We start from the raw sequence: 20,205 nt of genomic DNA, 5'->3' as shown, positions 1-20,205 counted from the left end.
CTCTAACTTGGTTCTAGTCAACCAACTTAACAGAAATATTATTTTTGCATATGTAGCATTGGATTCCAGTGTCAGAATTTCTAAAATGGCAACTGTTGCCATGGAAACAGCAAAAAAAGCAGGATAATTGCAAATGCTCTTAATTTGATGAAACTTTTCAAAAATGTTGTCTTCAGTGTTCGAAATTAGCAGTAGACTGATAGACATTTTCTTTGAAAATTTGGTTAGGTCTATATGGATCTCTTTGTTAGTAGACCTGATGTCTATGTAAACTTTTCTGTAATTAGTGCTTTTTTCACTTGAGGGTCTATACAAATCTTAGTAGGTCTAAGTTATACAAAATCATCATAAACCTGATGTCTATAGGATCACCAATTTCAGTTTCGAAGACTTTCCAAAAATGGTGACTTAAAGGCATATGGTGTACCAAAATCATATTTTTGTAAACACCTAGAAACGATAGAATTTTGTTTATAAATGTATAAAAGGAGGTATTCGTGTGGTGTTACTTTAATTTTTGACAGATAGATCAATGTTTTAATGAAAAAGAAACTGTAGCATTTTCTGCTTATACACAGAATCTAATTAATTATGCATCGGGGATGCTTTCGGATCATTGTGTTGATGCTTGCCGAAAACATGTTCAATACAACACATCCTTTGTGATGTAGGAGTGACATTTAAAACGTGTTCCGATGTAATCGAACATTACCGAAGCAAAGTCAAAGTACAGGTCGTATGAATAGTGGGCGGTTCCACATGATATTTTGTGAACCTCACAATAATTCAAATTGCGACATATTTTATCTGATATCTTGATTAATAAGGATTGTTTTGAAAAGCTGTAATTGGCAGATATGTTTTATATATTGAGACATGTCCGTACAATGAAAATGGTTTATTTCTAATTTTTTATGATTTTGGTAGACTATATGCCTTCAATGACCATGGAAGTGGTAAACGGAAGGAAAAAAGTAGAAGTGCTCCAAATTGAATGAAACTTCATGTTCATTTGTCTATCATGTGCAGAAATGATGTCCAGTCTTAGAATTTTCAAAATGGCTGCCGTTACCATTTGAAACATCAAAATGTTTGTACATTTATTGTGTTCCTCATTTCAAACTCTTTCGGTAGGATTTTATTTTTATCGATCTAAGTGTGTCCACTACCTTACTGTTTCCGGCTAACTACTTTGTCCAAAACCTTACACACTCACTTTGTGTCAATTTGCCTAAATGTACCTGTTTTATGGTCGTATCATGCTGCGCTCTGCAGAGCTACATTTTCAAGAATTAAATTTGTAATAATAATGATTGATGTTCAATTAAGCCTCTTGTGCCTGTACGCATTTACAGCTATACGTAGAAGGGAATTTTTTTTTCGGGAGTGGGACTTGTTCAAATATCACTACATTTTTTTGTTGTGGCCTGAAAAGCATTGTCATTTTTTTTTCGGATCTCAACCACATGCTATTGTCAAAAAGATAACAGAATACCCGCACAATGACAGAAAACTCTAACCAAACACCACACTCACCAAGCAGAAACCCCAATTCAAACATAGAGTATAGACAACATACAAACATTTATAACTATAGTATCAAAACCTTGCATTAGTTCGATTTTCAGAAAAATATCTAAAAGGAAACTTTTTATTCAGGAGGGGACTTGTACAAATATCACTTAATTTTAGTTGTCGCCACGAGTTCGTTTTCCAGAAAAAAATCTTTTAAGGGGACCAATTTTTCAGGAAGGGGACTACAAATAATGGAAAATGTCAACAATACAGCACACTACAAGGCAATGTGGGGATGTGAGCTTACTCACTCATGTTATATATTTAAAAATAAACCTATAGAGATGTAAACCAGTCTTTTGTTTGATTGAAGTACCTTTTGGATAATACCTTCATCTATTGTTACTAGCATAACAATAGGGAAAGGATTATTTTTTGTCTGGCGTTTCACTCAAATATAAATAAATCAAATATAAACGGTAATAACTGTCCTTTCCTAGATTTAGAAATATCTTTTTACGGGAAACTCTACACTAAAATTTATGAAAAAAGGGACGATTTTTCTTTCCCTATTGTTAAATTTCCTTTTTGGATGTCGATGTTTCTTTGGCACCATCTTACGGTGTTTATATATCACAACTCGTTCGCTATGCCATTGTCTGAAGTTGAGTTTTGGGTTTTAATGAACGTAATTTATGTTCTTCTGGTAAATTATTAAGTCAGGGATTTCGTTACCACAAATTACTTAAAACCTTTACTAAATTCTTCCATAGATACTAAGATTTGGTTTGAAAGTTTGACTGTACCTGTAGAAATGTGTTTTTAATAAGACAACACTTCCTATTTTTTCGGAGATGTTGTTTACCGAGCCCGGAAATTAAAATACGATCCGATCAACTTATCGATCCTTTAAGTAAACTTATTCTAAAAGGTTACCAATTCAAAACTGTAATTAGATCTTTGAATATTATCTTTATTGATATAAATATTGATTTTGTTATCTGTGAATTAAAACTTATATAATTGTTATATACATATCTATATGCACATTCACGGTTCTGCATTCTGTCGATACCTGTATTTTAGCATTGCATAAGGGATGTATAAAACTCTGCCACGTCCGGTCTGTGTTATTATTGCTGGTTTTTCTGCTTTGTATCGATTTGATGAGTTAATTAAGCCCCTTTCAACTGATTTGTATACACATTCTATTGTGTTGTGCTGTTACACCATTGTCCCAGGTTTAGGGGGGATTGGGTGTCCGCAAATATGTTTATCCCCGCCACATTCTGTATGTGCCTGTCCCAAGTCAGGAGCCTGTTATTCAGTGGTTACCGTTGTTGCTGTACGTATATCATATTTGTTTTTCGTTCGTTGTTTTGTGCATAAATTATTTTGTTAGTTTTCTGTTTGTATTGTTTTTTGTTTGACTTTCAGGACCTTTTATAGCTGACTATGTGGTATGGGATTGCTCATTGTTGAAGGCCGTACAGTGACGTTTAGTTGTTAACTTTTTTGTCATTTGGTCTCTATTAAGACCGACGTTTTTAAACCAATTGCGTATAAGAAAGACGCAGATTGTTTGTTGACTATGTCTATATCATAGGAAACGTCAGTTACCACGACTTACTATTTCTCAAACCTTTTTTTTGTCACAACATACATTTGGTGATCACAAACGTATGTAGATCCAATCCTAAATAGGTTCACTAAAAATGCGAAACATGTTTTGTTAGAAAAAAAACTAAATATAAATTGCTCCAAAGTTTGTATAGCAAGCTATTGATTTCAAATGCAATACTACTAATCATTCTTAGAAAAGTTAGCACCATGTTTTCCTGAAATGTTCGAAATTGACATCATCAACGCTATTTTTTCTCTCGCTTTTTTAGATAAAATTAGAGGAAGTAATTCTTAGCGATATACCAATCTTAAAATGGGAAGTGCTTTTCTGTATAAGACCAATTTTGTAAACGACTGACATAACTTGAAGCATTTGTATCTGTAGAACTAAATTGAATGGTATAAAGTACGAAATTTTCCACAGAAGCCTGGATTTTTCAATAAGTTTTACATCAATCCACTTTTTTGCTGCCAAACACCATTATTTGGACTGTATACCTGTCGTAAACGATTTAATGCATAAAAAGCTAAATATTTTATGTTTTATTATTTTTTCATTTGTCCTTAAAAAATAGCGATTCATTTTTCACTGTTAAATGAAAATGTTGTCATGTCAGGGACTTTTGTAGATTGCCTCGAATGTGACCAACCAAATAAGACTTATCACCGGGTTTGTACTTACATGAACAAACCGACGTGTGCGATATGTGGAGCAAGATATGCCAATCATTTCGGAGCACCTGAGGTCAACCCCGGTTTTTGTGGGGTTCGTGTTGCTCAGTCGATAGTTTTCTATGTTGTGTTTATTAGATTGTTTATTGTCTTTTGCTCATTTTCCGTTTTTTTGCCATGGCATTGTCAGTTCGTTTTCGACTTATGAGTTTGAATATATCTTTGGTATTTTCTGCCTCTCTTTTATTTATACGTTAAGCAACCAACAATCAATCAATCAATATTTTATTTATACTTTGATAAATTTAAAAAGACAAAAGTTGGTCTAGAAAAGTGCATCGTACGAATCAACTTTATTAAGTGTTAATATTATTACCTAGCACTGGATCAATAGCTGTCAGCTCAGTAGTTGGTGCTTCAATACTTGAATGAATTACAAAACAGGTCTCTTTTGAATATTACTTAAATTTAGGTATGTTAATATCCTTGGCATTTTTTGTGTGGAGTTTTAGCGTTTCTGATGAACACAAACAAAGAAAGGCACTTTGAACGTATTATATGTATAACGTGCTAATTTCATACAAAAAGTGAAATGGTTCGAGAAAAGGACAAACAGACAGCAACCAAACAGCGTAACTATTGAAGATACCTACACGTTCGCATACTAACTTCAACGACTGACATCCGTAAATTGTATATCTCTTTATGTCTCATTGCCAATGGAACAATTTACCATACTACACCATAGCGTTCAACAACTTACCCTACTACACAATGGCATTCAACAACCTACTCTACTACACAATGGCATTCAACAACTTACCCTACTACACAATGGCATTCAACAACTTACCCTACTACAAATGACATTCAACAACTTACCCTCCTACACAATGGCATTCAAAAACTTTCCCTCCTACATTATGGCATTCAACAATTTACCCTACTACACAATGGCATTCAACAACTCACCCTACTACACAATGGCATTCAACAAGTTATCCAACTACACAATGGCATTTTACATTCCTACACAATACCATTCAACAACTTACCCCCTACACAATAGCATTCAACAACTTACCCTCCTACACAATAGCATTCAACAACTTACCCTCCTACACAATAGCATTCAACAACTTACTCTCCTACACAATGGCGTTCAACAACTTACCTTGTACACAATGGTATTGAACAATTTACCCTACTACACAATGGCATTCAACAACTTACCCTCCTACACAATGGCTTTCAACAATTTACCCTACTACACAATGGCTTTCAACAACTTACCCTACCATACAATGGCATTCAACAACTTATCCTACTACACTATGACATTTTACCCTCCTACACAATAGCATTCAATAACTTATCGTTCTACAAAATAGCATTCAACAACTTACCCTACTACACAATAGCATTCGACAACTTACCATCCTTCACAATAGCATGCAACAACTTACCCTCCTACAAAATGGCATTCAACAACTTACCCTCCTACAAATGGAATTCAGCAACTTACCCTCCTACACAATGACATTCAACAACTTACCCTCCTACACAATGACATTCAACAACTTACCCTACTACACAATAGCATGCAACAAATTACCCTCCTACCTAATAGCATTCAACAACTTACCCTCCTACACAATGACATTCAACAACTTACCCTACTACACAATAACATTCAACAAATTACCCTCCTATACAATAGCATTTAACAACTTATCCTCCTAAACAGTAGCATTATACAACTGACCCTTCTACACACTATCATTCCACAACTTACCTTCCTACACAATGGCATTCAACAACTTACCCTACTACATAAGGGCATTGAACAATTTACCATACTACACAATGGCATTGAATAACTTACCCTACTACACAATGGCATGCAACAATTTACCCTCCTACACAATAACATTCAACAACTTACCCTACCACGCAATAGCATTCAACAACTTACCATCCTACACAATAGTATCAACAACTTACCCTCCTACACAATGGCATTCATCAACTTACCCTCCTACAAATGGCATTCAACAACTCACCCTCCTACACAATGGCATTCAACAACTTCACCTCCTACACAATGGCATTCAATAATTTACCCTACTACACAATGGCATTGAACAACTTACCCTACTACACAATAGCATTCAACAACATCCCCCCCTACACAATGGCATTCAACAACTTACCCTACTACACAATGGCTTTCAACAACTTACCCTCCTACACAATGGCATTCAACAATTTACCCCCTACTACACTATACCTGTTGCATTTCATTGTCAAACATAATACAGGTGAAATGAATTTGATACACTTGATAGTTGCTAACTCCCACATTATTTATCCTCTGGTGTACAGTTGTCTCATTGGCAATCATACCAAATCTTCTCATTTTTATATTGATGCTAAATGAAATGTTCGACAACAGTTCTCGTTATTTGTAAAAAAGCGGAGTGTTTCATTCTAACAATTTCTTATTCTTTTCTTTCAACACCATTTGCCACCTCTGAATCATTTCATCATTTTGATTTGCGGATTAGGAAGATTCTCATCACCGGCAATTTAAAGCCGTATTTCGAAAACAAACTATCTCCATGATTTCGACGTTTGATTGACGATTTCTGTTGATTGTACTTCTTAATATGTTCCAGTTGTTTTTTGCTCTGATGATGATTACAAAAACTGGATGAGACATAAAAACATAGTGGTTTAACACAGTAGCTTGCAGTGAGTGTTCTTGTTCGTATCATTCAGAAACTGTATCAGTATCGTCAATCCTCCGATATCTGTTATTTTTTTTTTTTTTGTCTATAAGGGAAATATTTTTGACCCATTAATGGTGATTTCTCTTCAAAAAGTCATCAATATATTACGTTTAAACTGTCAACATCCGGCACACTCTTTTCGAGTACAAATGATTCATCAGTGGCGCTCGAATTGAACCTAATTATTATTCATTCATAGATCAATAAGATTCGTACGCTATGAAGGTCAAAGAAAGTGACGGGTGAAGCAGTCACAATGTTTTTTTTAAATATACATGTCTATTTATAACTGCAGGACAGGATTATACCAAAATGATTTTAAAATGAAAATAACACTTTATAAATTTGGTTCGTTTGGAGCGTATTTCTGGATTCACCTTCACCAGGAACGCTCAAAGACACAAATTTGAAAGCCAAGTATGTGTAAATACCGAAACATTCGAAGAGTTAAAATTATCTAAAAACATAGCAACATGCATCAAAGGTAAACATTGCCTGAGGGAATTGAAAACTTAATTTTAATTTGATTTCAAAATCAATCAACGCAAAATTTAAGAACTGTTTTTTATAAATCATGTCAGTTCTGAAGCACTGACTACTGTCTTGATGATATCCTCATGGGCCAAAAGTCCACCAAAAGCCGTATCGACCAAGTGCTAGAAAATGAAAATCGCACTTTGAAAAGTATTCACACCCGAAGCTCGTATCTAGATTTATCTTCATCAGGGACAATCAAAGCCAAAGATATACTTGCATACATATTTAAGAAATAATACACTAAGATGATATCCATATTTATTAAAAAAATAAAAGCCAGATAAAATAGTTTAGATCTGTTATTCCAAAATACATAGTCATACAGATTGGTTGAAGTTTCATATAGTAAAATATAGGTCAGTAGTTTTAAGCATGCAAATTATCATTCACCTTGATGTAGACCTACCAAAAACATTGTTCAAATAAGATATAATAAAGGAGGAAAAGATAACCCATAGCAAATAATTAGCAATCACAGACAAAACATAGATTATTCATAAAATCCCTCTGAATTTATTCGAGAAATAATTCCATTGTCTTGCATTTTCCCTAAGTTACAAGACAAACATGTAGTGCACGTTAGTTGTTGTTTGTATCCGTTCTTCTTTTCAGTTTTTTAATTCTGATATCTTTTCCATTTTCTTGTTTTCATTTTCTTTGATTCTACATAATAAAAAAATAACATTCAAATATTTTCATTTTACTCTCGATTTTCAAAGAATATTACAAAACATGTATTATGTAGTAAACAAACATTTTAGTATCATCAGTTCAACATACTAATGAATTAATTAAACTTACAAAAACTGAAGGTGGATCGATAGAATTATCTTCTCCTGCTATGCATGCAATACTCGGCGTTTTAAAACACAATCATGACAATCGGAAAAAACTACAAATTATACGGCTATTCTGGTTCTAAGACTATCAAAAAATGTCGCTAGCTAAATTTGGTTTACAAAAAAGTCGGCAGGCAGACATGTCACCAAACCAGGACATATTATTCTAACTCCGAGCTGACCAGTCTTTGCTCTTACTCCTTAATGCCGCGTGCTTGATATGACATTGGTATTTGCAGTAAATACCAATTTTAAAGTCTGTTGTTTGATCATGACCTTCCGCATCCGAGGCAAAAACGCTACCACGGGACCATCGAGGCGGTCCGTTCACATAGCAAACGTACAGTATTTACATATCAAAATGAAATAAACAATAATTTGGATCCATATGTCCCGATTTTACTACATTGCTTTATTCAAGAACTTTTACGTCGAATTCAAATCCTAAATTTGGCCTAAAATTTTGATTTGAAATATTGCACGTCATATGTACTTGTGTACCAAGTTTAAAGTAAATTGACCACAACTTTCTGGGGAAAAACCTGCACAGAAATCTTTAACCTTATTGGGGACGATGAACGGATAAATCGACGGCTTATAATATAGACCGAAAACATATTACTATACAAGCATAGTATGAACATACAAATATAGCGCTTCAAGTCATAAATGTGTTAAAAAATGATATCAGTATAGCGCATCGAACCCATGAAATTAATAAAGCGTTCGTCAAATAAAATTGTAAGTTTAAAATCATTTACCTAGTTTCTTTTCTGATTCTTTACATGATTCTGTAAATACAATTTTACACATTCAATTTAAGTGATCAGTTAAGTTTGATAGTAAAACAAAAATTACATGAAATGAATTAATTATTTAAGTCAGCACTGCGTCTTGTTTTGACGTTATTCGTGATAATAATATATAGATCCAATAACAATGTACAGAAATTTCATTGACACAATGACTAGTATTTTATTTATTTACCATCCGTATATTATTTCGCAAATTAAGTACGTGCCATTTTCATTTGAATTTTTACAGTTTGTTCTTATTGGATATGTTCAACTACTGTCAGAAGTTAGGCAGAGGACTGAGCACTCAGAAACATGTTTGACCACGACACATTTTCATTTGCCAGTCACAAGTCAGGAGCCTGTAATAAAATGGTTGTCGTTGGTTGCTGTCTATCAAATTTGTTTTTGATATTTTATGCATAACTCAGGTCATTGGTTTCCTTGTTTTACTTGTTTTACTTGTTTCATATTTTGTCATGTCCAGGACTTACAATACGGTATGAGTAGTTCTCATTGTTGAAGGCCCTACGGTGACCTATTGTTCTTATATTTACGTTACGGTTGATAGTTAACACAGTTGTATGCGTACTACATTTTGTTATTGTGCTATGGTAATTTTTGTATTCTTGTCTTTCATTTTTGCTTATGTACTTTATCTATGGAGTGTCTATATGCCATTTTGATTTTCTTTGTTTAAATAGTTATTTGTTTTAATAGTGATTAAGATTATAACACAATGTTGACTGCTGTACCCCAATATTTGACATTTTTGCCTAGTATGTCTGTTTGTTTTGCTCACATAGTTGTCAATATAATGGACTGCTATATGACTGTCATACAAGTGAGAGGTTTAGCTAGCTATAAAACCAGGTTTAATCCACCATTTCCACATAAGGAATTGCCTGTACCAAGTCAGGAATATGACAGTTGTTTTCTATTCGTTTGATGTGTTTGAGCTTTTGTTTTTGCCATTTGATAAGGGACGTTTTGAATCTTTCTTGGGGTTCGGTATTTTTGATATTTTATTTTACTTTTTTCATTATATACACGAATGAATCTCAACATGGTTTTTAAATCTGTCAAATCAACTTTAGAAATATTTCATGTCACATTCAGCCGGCTTTTAGGTTCTTCAACACCTTTGTATGTGTTATTAATAGCTCCATAAATGTCAGGTTTTCGTCTGTTGCATGGAAATAACCCTAGCAAAAAGTAAACATAAGCAAGCTACCAAAGGGATCTAAGGTTTATAGACATGGGTACAACATTAAATTAACAACAATGTGAGAGCAAAACAAACAGACATAATAGGAAAAAATGTCAACAATTGGGGTACAGCAGTCAACACTGTGTTATAATCTTAATCACTATAAAACTATTTAGAGCTAACAGAAGGAAATCAATGTTTAAATCTTATAAATCATGATAAGCGTTTCTTGCTTTATATGTTAACGTACCTGAACATGCTCCTAAGGTACAGATTACGGGGAATGTGTTGGAACCAATACAATCTTGTCCATTGTTAGATTTTGGTGGGCTGTCACAACTTCTCTTTCTATATCGAATACCATTACCGCATGTGACAGAACATGGTCCAGTCGACCAGGAACCCCACTGACCATCAACTATAACAGATGAAACTTTATTTGAATCAGTTTTCAAAGTTTATATACATATTTAATATTTGACAGCATTATTGTTTTGAAAACATTTATCTTTTTAGACTCAAGACAATGTCGATTAATGAGAAAAAAAGGTTAGCGTGATTATCGTTGAAACCAATTTTAAGTAAAAAAAACCACATTTATGTTAAAAAAAAACCAACATATCTCTTTTATTGAAATGTTTGTGTGGGACTTCACAACGTCTGTCTTTTGTCACAAAAATGCTTTCAATAAAGATACAGCTTTTCATCAGGTGCCATGAAATGAAACGTTATGTTCAACTGTTCATACCCTAGGACACACAAAAGAAAATATAACCTTTCCAAAGTTAATTCAAACTTATATGATCGATTTGTAGGCAAAGTTGCAAAAAACAATCGGCGCTACATGTAGCTGTTAGAAGTAGAGGATACTGATAGGGGTTTTTGAGGTTGTTGAAATTCTTGTTCGCAAAAAGACCTTAGAGAGGTTTGTCTATTCAAAATAATGTTGGTTTAAATGTTCATAAATTTAGCAATCTTTACAAAAACTGAATCATAAGAAATATTTTCAATTTTTAGTGTAATTGATGGAGGTTTTCCCACCAATCTGTTCTTCATAACAGAATAACAGTTATCTGTAGTGTCGTTATAAACTCGGTATCCCGATAAGTTATAAATGTCTTCATATTGATCAGTACGTTCATTTTTTTCACTGTATAATTGGTTTAAACCGACTGCAATCCAAAAAAGGAAATCACGAAATTTTGCTTTGTTTGATATTTTAGTCCATGAAGTATATGACATACGGAAGTTGACTTAACTTCGTTTAAAGTCTGAATATTAGTCTTTAATTGCTTCTTTATAAACGTTAAGTATCGATAAAACAAAAACTGGTAAACTTTTTTTCAGTACATCATTGACACATTTCTCTACGTGTCTGCGTTGCTTTGATATTTAAAGTCTCAATAAAGCAGTCAATAAATAAATTAGACTGCCTGTGTGGCATGTGGTTTCTTCAATCATAAAGACATTTGCAAATTTCTCACCTGAAATTATATCTTATGTAAAGTTTTATTTTTTCCAAAGCTTACATAGATCCAACAATTCTCTGGAACTTGTGTTTAATGCTGGAATGTCTGTTAATTTTGCCTTCGAATTGTGATAACTGCATTGTATTTTAAGCTTGGATTACGTACAATTTGTTTTACTGTTATCACTCTACCTATCTTCATAGCGTGTCACTAGGTAAACTTAAATTGCAACAGTAAAACAAACGTTTTACTAAGGTCAACTAAAAAAAAACCTTGCAATTATCTCCTAAATAGTTGTCACCTTTTAACATCAGTATTTATTTTCAAGCTGGAACTTTTTTTCTTCAAAATGAAAATAACGCTATCTTTTCATCAGAACGCTTTTCTGGTTCAATCTTCACCAGGAATGCTCAAACCAACATTTGTTTTCAATATAATGGAATTTTATGCGAAAGTCATACAAGTGATAGGTTAAGCTAGCTATAAAACCAGGTTTAATCCACCATTTTTTACAAAAGGAAATGCCGGTACCATTTCAGGAATATAACAGTTGTTTTCCATTCGTTCAATGTGTTAGAGCTTTTGATTTTGCCATTTGATAAGGGACTTTTCGTTTTGAATTTTCCTTGGAGTTCGGTATTTTTGTTATTTTACTTTTTGCTATGATTCTTAACTAGAAACAGTCCTTTCCATCACCGTTTATTGGTCAGATTCATGAATAATTTATCATGTTTAGATAGAAGTTCCTTAATTTTAAACATTTTTTATATTTGTTTTTATAATCTCCCTGCCTTACAAATAAATTGGATACATGAATTTTTTCAACAGACATGGGTTTTATTTTGAATCCTGTAAATACAAATACCTGGACAATCACTTAAACTGCAATCTGATGAATCCACACTCGACCCATTACAATTTTTTCCGCCCCTGTTTCAAAGGTAACTTTTCTTAGAAAGTTATGTCTTAAATTTCATGTCACAAATGTCAGTGCTTGTAATCTATGAATAGGTTTAAACTCAAAAGATGCAAAAGTGTAATGGTTGGTATTAGATATTAATACCAGAAAAAGATAGAAAAATAGTTCAAACCACTACGCTTTCTCTCCACCTTGATATGCACTTTTTTCTTGAAAATTTGGAAACAAATATAACCAATTTCACATTGTGTGGTACTGTTTTCATCGCACTAGACAATTGCTGCCGTACTTTTGTATTTATACGAAATAAAAGCAAGTGACCATCATATTTTAAGTGCTTAACGCTTCCGTGCTTGCATTGTGATATGGACGCTTGCTTTTCTTTTGTATAAATAAAAATAACAGTAAGTCAATGCTATAGCCACTTTTTCATCATTTGCAATTGTGATTGATTTATATCATCACTTAGTTTATAACGAACAAGTTATAGTTAGAAGTCGATTATAAACTATAAAGTATATTGAACATTCCCCGTTCCCATTCTCAATTTTATGTAATGACGATTGTGTGCCCTTCCCTACTGGCACAATTGTGGATTAGTTTACTCTTTAAATAAAACTACTAAATACTAACCTGAACACTTTGATACATCAAAGTCTTGCATTTTAGTACTTTTATTTAAATCAGTGCAAGTACCGGTAAAAAAGTTAGATGTGGTTTGATTGGCAGCCCATTCAAACCAATCAGCCATGGAACAGCATATCAGTTGGTTTTCGTCCATTGCCCTACAAGTACCATTTAAATACACCTTAACGTATACCTCCTTTGGTAAATTTGCAGCTATTTAATGAAATAAGTTTTAGAACACAACGTGTAAAAACAAATCAATAAAACAAAAAACCTGCTTGACAGGATAATAAGATAAAATCAATGTATTACTAAATAAGGTTGAAGTAAAAATACTGAAATCAATTTTCAAATTATTTAAAATAAATATCTTTGGGAAAAACTTGACAGATAACATGTATAAGTTGACTACTAAACGTAAAATTTCTTTCAATTAAGAATGGTAATTTTCTTTCCAATTATGCAATATTGCATTATGAGTTCTAAGTATATATGAAGATAAAAAAAGTAGCGTTTTAAGATATGTCAATAGTACTCACAAAATTTCAAACCCTGATACTTTTGCAAATACAGTAGCTGATACCGTTGTCAACTTGTTTTTGCTTAACTGCCTGAAATGCAAATATTGCCAACATTTCAACAAAAATCAGAAATCTAACGTAGGAAAATAAAATTATATGCAATGCCCTTTTAATCAGATGCTGTTTTCAAAAAGTCGTTGACAAACATCAGCCATCACATGTCAATAGTTGATCATTTTGAATGTATCCTACTTTTAAATAAATCATCAAAACAAATGATTCTTATAAATTTATTTTCATATCCGCTGCTTTTATCTTAACACAAAATTAAAGAAATCAATATATTAATATAGAACAATACTGGAATATGATATATTTTATAGGATGACTAACATGGATTTTTCACATGACATGGTACGATGAGTTCTGTTATTGGAACAGTGACACTCTCGTCATACAGCACTAGCTGCTCAACCTTAATTATTTGCATTTGATTGTTGTTTCTCCTTATAAGTTTTACTTTTGGCCTTGAAAATTGTCTATTCTTAGAAATGACAGGATCGTAAATTGACATTTATCGTACACCTGCTGAGCCTCTTGGTCTTAAAGTTTGAAATCAAGTGTAGAAAAGGGGCCCATTTCTATACATGACAAACTAAAACGTTAGAATATATCAACGAACGGAACGAAAGGAAAACAATTATCATATTCCTGACTTGGTACAGACATTTTCCGAAAAAAAAAATGGAAAGATAAACATAGTTTTAAAGCTAGCTAACCCATCCATTGTATGACAGTTGTTTATAGTTCCGTTATATTGACAAAGATGGATGAGCAACCCACATATACGTAGTGTTGTCATTTTAGCGATATCTTTTTAACATTGTCATAAAGCGGGAGGTTTGGCTATCCATTAAACCAGGTTCAACCCACCATTTGTTTTTCTTAAAATGTCCTGTACCAAGTCAGGATTATGGCAGTTGTTATCTAATAGTTCGTTTCTATAAAATTGAGAATGGAAATGGGGAATGTGTCAAAGAGACAACAACCCGACCATAGAACAGACAACAGCAGAAGGTCACCAACAGGTCTTCAATGCAGCGAGAAATTCCCGCACCCGGAGGCGTCCTTCAGCTGGCCCCTAAACAAATATATATACTAGTTCAGTGATAATGAACGCCATACTAAACTCCAAATTGTACACAAGAAACTAAAATTAAAAATAATACAAGACTAACAAAGGCTAGAGGCTCCTGACTTGGGACAGGCGCAAAAATGCGGCGGGGTTAAACATGTTTATGAGATCTCAACCCTCCCCCTATACCTCTAGCCAATGTAGAAAAATTAACGCAAAACAATACGCACATTAAAATTCAGTTCAAGAGAAGTCCGAGTCTGATGTCAGAAGATGTAACCAAAGAAAATAAACAAAATGACAATAATACATAAATAACAACAGACTACTAGCAGTTAACTGACATGCCAGCTCCAGACTTCAATTAAACTGATTGAAAGATTATGTCTTCATCATATGCATATCAGGCACAATCCTTCCCGTTAGGGGTTTAGTATCATACCATCATAACATATATGAGAAGAACATAACCCGTGTCATGCCAACAACTGGTTTTTAAATAAATGTGTTTAGTGCCGATGCAAAGACCCTATAAGTGAATCAATATTAACGCCAAAATATGCAATCTTTAATGACCTGACAACAGTATCGTAACTATATCCCTTCTTAATAAGTCTATTTAAAGGTTTTGTTAGCTTCAGAGGTGAATACTGACATTTTTGTGCTTTATAAAGAATATTTCCATAAAAAATTGGATGTGAAATACCTGATCGTATAAGAAGTCTGCATGTTGAGCTATATTTACGAATGATGTCCTTATACCGATGATAAAATTTAGTAAATGTTTTGACTATGTATGTTGGCGTTTGTTTTTGTTGCACTTCAGTGTTCCTGTTGTTCCTTTGTTTTCCTCTTATAATTGATGTGTTTCCATCGGTTTTAGTTTGTAATCCGGATTTGTTCTCTCTCAATCGATTTATGACTTTTGAACACCGGTAGACTATTGTTGCCTTTCTTTATACATAATTAATTAATGTGACAATAATTGGGATCCATCAGCATAAACTGTGTAAACATACATTACAGATGTACAACAAAATTAAAAATAAAAACACAAATAAATCTGACAAAGACGCATGTACCAAGTCATGAATATGGCAGTTGTTTTTCGCTTGTTCCATTGATCGATAGCGTTTGATTTTGTTTGCTTTTATGGAATTCCCATTTTTGAATTTGCCTTTGAGTTCGGAATTTTGATATACTTTTTTCCACACCTCTAGATCCCCCTGCATCAGGAACGCCCAAGGCCAAAAACTCGACAGCTAGATGCACAAATACCGAGTCACGTGAGGAGTCATACGACCAAAAGAAACATAATAGCTCACAAACAAATAAAGGGAAAAGTAAATCAAAAGATACACAATTTGAGCGACTTAAATCTATAACTCTAGACCATCTTGTATTATTTGTGAAGTAAACTCAGCATATTTATTTGTTATAGCTGGGTATTTTCCGGTGAATTGATGATAAAGCTTTTCGGCTGCTCAACTAGTTACACTTTTATAGCTTTCAAAGGATTAGATTTGAGCGTTCCTGGTTAAGGTTAATCCAGAAAGGTACTTCGCGCTCTACTGAATTGACAGCAAGCGAATTGACTGAAAAATACTAAATTTAACATAGTGCATAAGTCTGAAACTTGACCGAAAGACTGAACATCTTTGAGTTATTGTTCAGACTTTCTTAATGATGTAAAGATCATAATGAGCTTTTGAGACTTTAATTCATTTACTAGTCAAAACGAGTCTCTGGTCCCATTTTTTCTTTACTTCTCATAATTTATCAAAAAAAATCTATCGTTTAGTTTTCTTCTGTCACACAAAATTGGGTTTTCGATGATTAATTTTTACAAAATCTGAAAAATTTGCACAACATGTAGCTTGAAAGAAAACCTGTGACCCATACTTTTTATAACATTTATAAAAATATCTTGATATACACCACATTATGGCAAACATTGAAGTATTTCTCTATGACGCGCTCGTGTTCTTGTTTAACATGTTTAATACAAAACACACTAACCACAATAATAACAAATTGTATGTTACGTTATAATATTCTCCATTTAAATAGTTTACGTTAAAAAATGATATACTTACAATTCAGTCAATGATCCAAGACTAGCGAACGTATTGGGTTTAAAGCTGGATAATTTGTTTCTGTTTAAATATCTGAAATTTTTTCAAAGATCAACTTATCTAGTACATGAAATAAAAAAAGAGCAGGCAAAGCACTTGTCGTGGGTTCTAATTGTATGAACCAGGAGCGCTAATTTGCGCTTTTTTCTGAATATGAACTTCCTCTTTTAGTCAATTCTGATCATATAGCTCCAAAGGAATTCCAGAATTTATACATCTTTGGTTGTCATTTTTTGTTTTTTTTTTTGTTTGAGCTTTCCTTTCGAATATTCATCTCGAATAGCGCTTTGGATGTACCAAATCATGACTGTTGCTTTCATTTTGTAAGTTCCGTTGACTTTATCTGTTGCTGAAGGTGATTTCCTCTTACATAAAAATTATACATAACTTACATACGTATATGGAGTTATTTCTTTTCAGAACGAGAGGTCTTTATATTTAAGAATCAACCCGGACGATACCAAGATTCAATGATATATGCATCAAGACAAACACTTATGACCTGTGTACGTACCGATTTTAAACATGCAAACTATAGATTGTTTAAACATTTAATGAATTTGATAGTAATCGTGGGTTGTTGCCTATTGAGCTTTTATTGTACTATTTTCCATTTTTAATAGTCTTTATAGGTGTAAGACAGAAACAATCCTTAAATACCAAAAGATAAAACTTCGTTAACGCAGAGTTTGATTATCGAAACAAATAATCTGACATTTTGTTAATATATCGCTACAATAAAGGGACATTTTGCGAGATAATTAAAAATGCACAATTTTTCAAAACACTTTTAAAGCAAGCCAAATTCTATCATATTGATTTGTAGGAATATAGCAAAAATCTAAAATATACAATCGTGTTGATTCGCATCGTATTGGAAATTGTACTATGACCACTATGATCTACGAATATCTGTTTTTCATTTTACATGTACATTACGATTTTGTGCTTTCTGTGTGCCAGTTCAGCGTTGGAGTTGAGCTATAGTCTCTATACATTCTCAGTTGCTGACAAACAAGGTTTTTTGCCAGACAAAACGTTAATTGATTGATTGGTGTTTAACGCAACTTTCAACACTATTGTGCTATTTCGTGGCGGTCAGTTTTTATAGGTGGAGGAAGCCATAGTCCCCAGAGAAAACCAACGACCTTCATTAGGAAAAACTGACAATCCTAGTCAATTGTCGATTGGAGTGTACTGCACCCGCTCGAGCGGGTTTCGAACTCACAACCTCAGTGTTGACTGGCTAGTGATTACAGTAGTTCAACTACTTAGACCACTCGGCCACCGAGGCCCACACCAGACAAAAGAACGAAAACAATTATTCTGAATGATTCTGTCAGAAAAGTTTCTTTAAAAAATTAGCTTTTACCCCGTGGTTTAGATTTTGTACTCCAATTTGATTTAAAATATTTTTCAAATAGCTTTTTATGTGTTTATTCATTGTTTATATTTCGATCAAATTGCGTTACGCTGTGTATGTGGGGGAGGAGTATCTGTGGTTTAAGTGTCAGCAGGTTATTCGAAATGATTGGCTGATTAAATATTTGCTATAAAGGTAATGCGAATATCAGCTTTTATTTGAGATTTTCAGAATTTACACGAGGACAAAAACATTCTAAAGGAGCAAGGTGACAGATCTGATTTTAATCCGATTGTTATTTGTTTGTAACATTGTGAATAACATTCGTACAAAAACAATTAACTTATTATGGTAAAATCTGCCGTACAATTTGAACTATTTAGAATAATAAATTTCTCTTATTAACTATTTTGTCGATCGAAAAGATCAGCATTTCTAATGTTATTACTTCTATATTTGCACGTTGTGATAAGATACTTACAATAGACGCAATGACTGAAGATCAGAAAACGCACCATCTTCTATATTAGAAATTTCGTTATACGATAAACCTCTGCAAAAATATTTTCATATTAGAACATACAGTCAGTGCCTCGTGATTGTACATGCAGGCAAGAGTACTTGTACATGTACAGTTCATAATAATAATGGCATACAAGTAATTTACAACTTGAAATAATACATTTTGAGAATGATAGAACGGAATCTGTAAAAACAATTCTTTAAAGATATAGATTGTTTGGGTGTGGTAACTTATTTGTGTGTGTAAGAAATTAGAGGAAAAGGGAAATAACACCTGAGTATGACAAACTGTATCCCTGTCTATACAAAGCAAGTGGAACAAGCATGGTGTATTGTATTATGTTGGATCTTGACAGTAATTGTTTGTTTGAAAAATATTCTAAAATTGAAAACAAACATGCTTTGCATCTGCTGTCTGTTAGTCATTGACCTTAAACATGTTAACAGCCGTATTCTCCGATGTGAATCCATTCAGAAGATACAAATCCTTATTCCCATATATTAAAAATTTGTGATAAAAGAGGAGCGAAAGATACCAGAAGGACAGTCAAAATCATAGATCGAAAATAAACTGACAACGCCATGGCTAAAAAAGAAAAAGACAAACAGACCAATAATAGTACACAAGACACAACATAGAAAACTAAAGACAAAGCAACACGAACCCTACCAAAAACTGGGGGTGATCTAAGGTGCTCCGGAAGGGTAAGCAGATCCTGCTCCACATGTGGCACCCGTCGATAAAATTCATGAGGGGAAAATTACGATTTTGAGTACTAAAGTACTTACAAAGAGTTAAGCAATTTCAGTCCAGATAATGATGTGGCATCTACTGATTTAATTTTATTGAAGCTTAGGATTCTGAAATTCGAAGTACAATTCTAAAAGCAGCCATTTCAATCAATGAATAGCGGTTATTACGACATTATCAAATAGAAAAGTAACAAAATAATCGAAAACTACAAAGACATGCAAAAAGTATTCGATTACAATATTAATGGCGACGTGTTAACGTTCTTATTGCTGACTCAGTTTTAAATGGCCTTGCCCTACGTTATTCACGTCACTAATGATTGAAATATTTAATTTTAGCATTGTACATCACATGATCTACCTTCATTTGAAGTTTGTTGTTCTCTGTGATTTGGAACAAGTAAAATCAAGATGGGTAGCAAAGATCAGGAATGTTCAACAAATGTCCTAAATATAATGTTAGAATTTTTCCAAAATGTGTATTCTCGTCAACAAATCGTTGATATACTAAAAATCTCCAAGTTAATAGTTATTGACTTTGTTTGCAAATTTTTAGACACGGGTTCTATTGAAAATAAAGTGAGAAGTGGCCGACCATTATTTGTAAAACCACGCGATTACCGCACTCTGGAACGCATTGTAAAAACTAGTCATAGGATTTCTTTGTGTGACATAACAGACAAGTTAAATGTCAAAAATGGTATTTTTGTATCTAAACGTACATTTCAGCACCATTTACATATACATGGGTATCACAGGCGTGTTCATAAGAAAAAAAG

The sequence above is a fragment of the Mytilus californianus genome, unplaced genomic scaffold (genome assembly GCF_021869535.1).
Source record: "Mytilus californianus isolate M0D057914Y unplaced genomic scaffold, xbMytCali1.0.p SCAF_13, whole genome shotgun sequence".
Taxonomy (NCBI): Eukaryota; Metazoa; Mollusca; class Bivalvia; order Mytilida; family Mytilidae; genus Mytilus; species Mytilus californianus.
Note: the sequence above shows the minus strand (reverse complement) of the source record.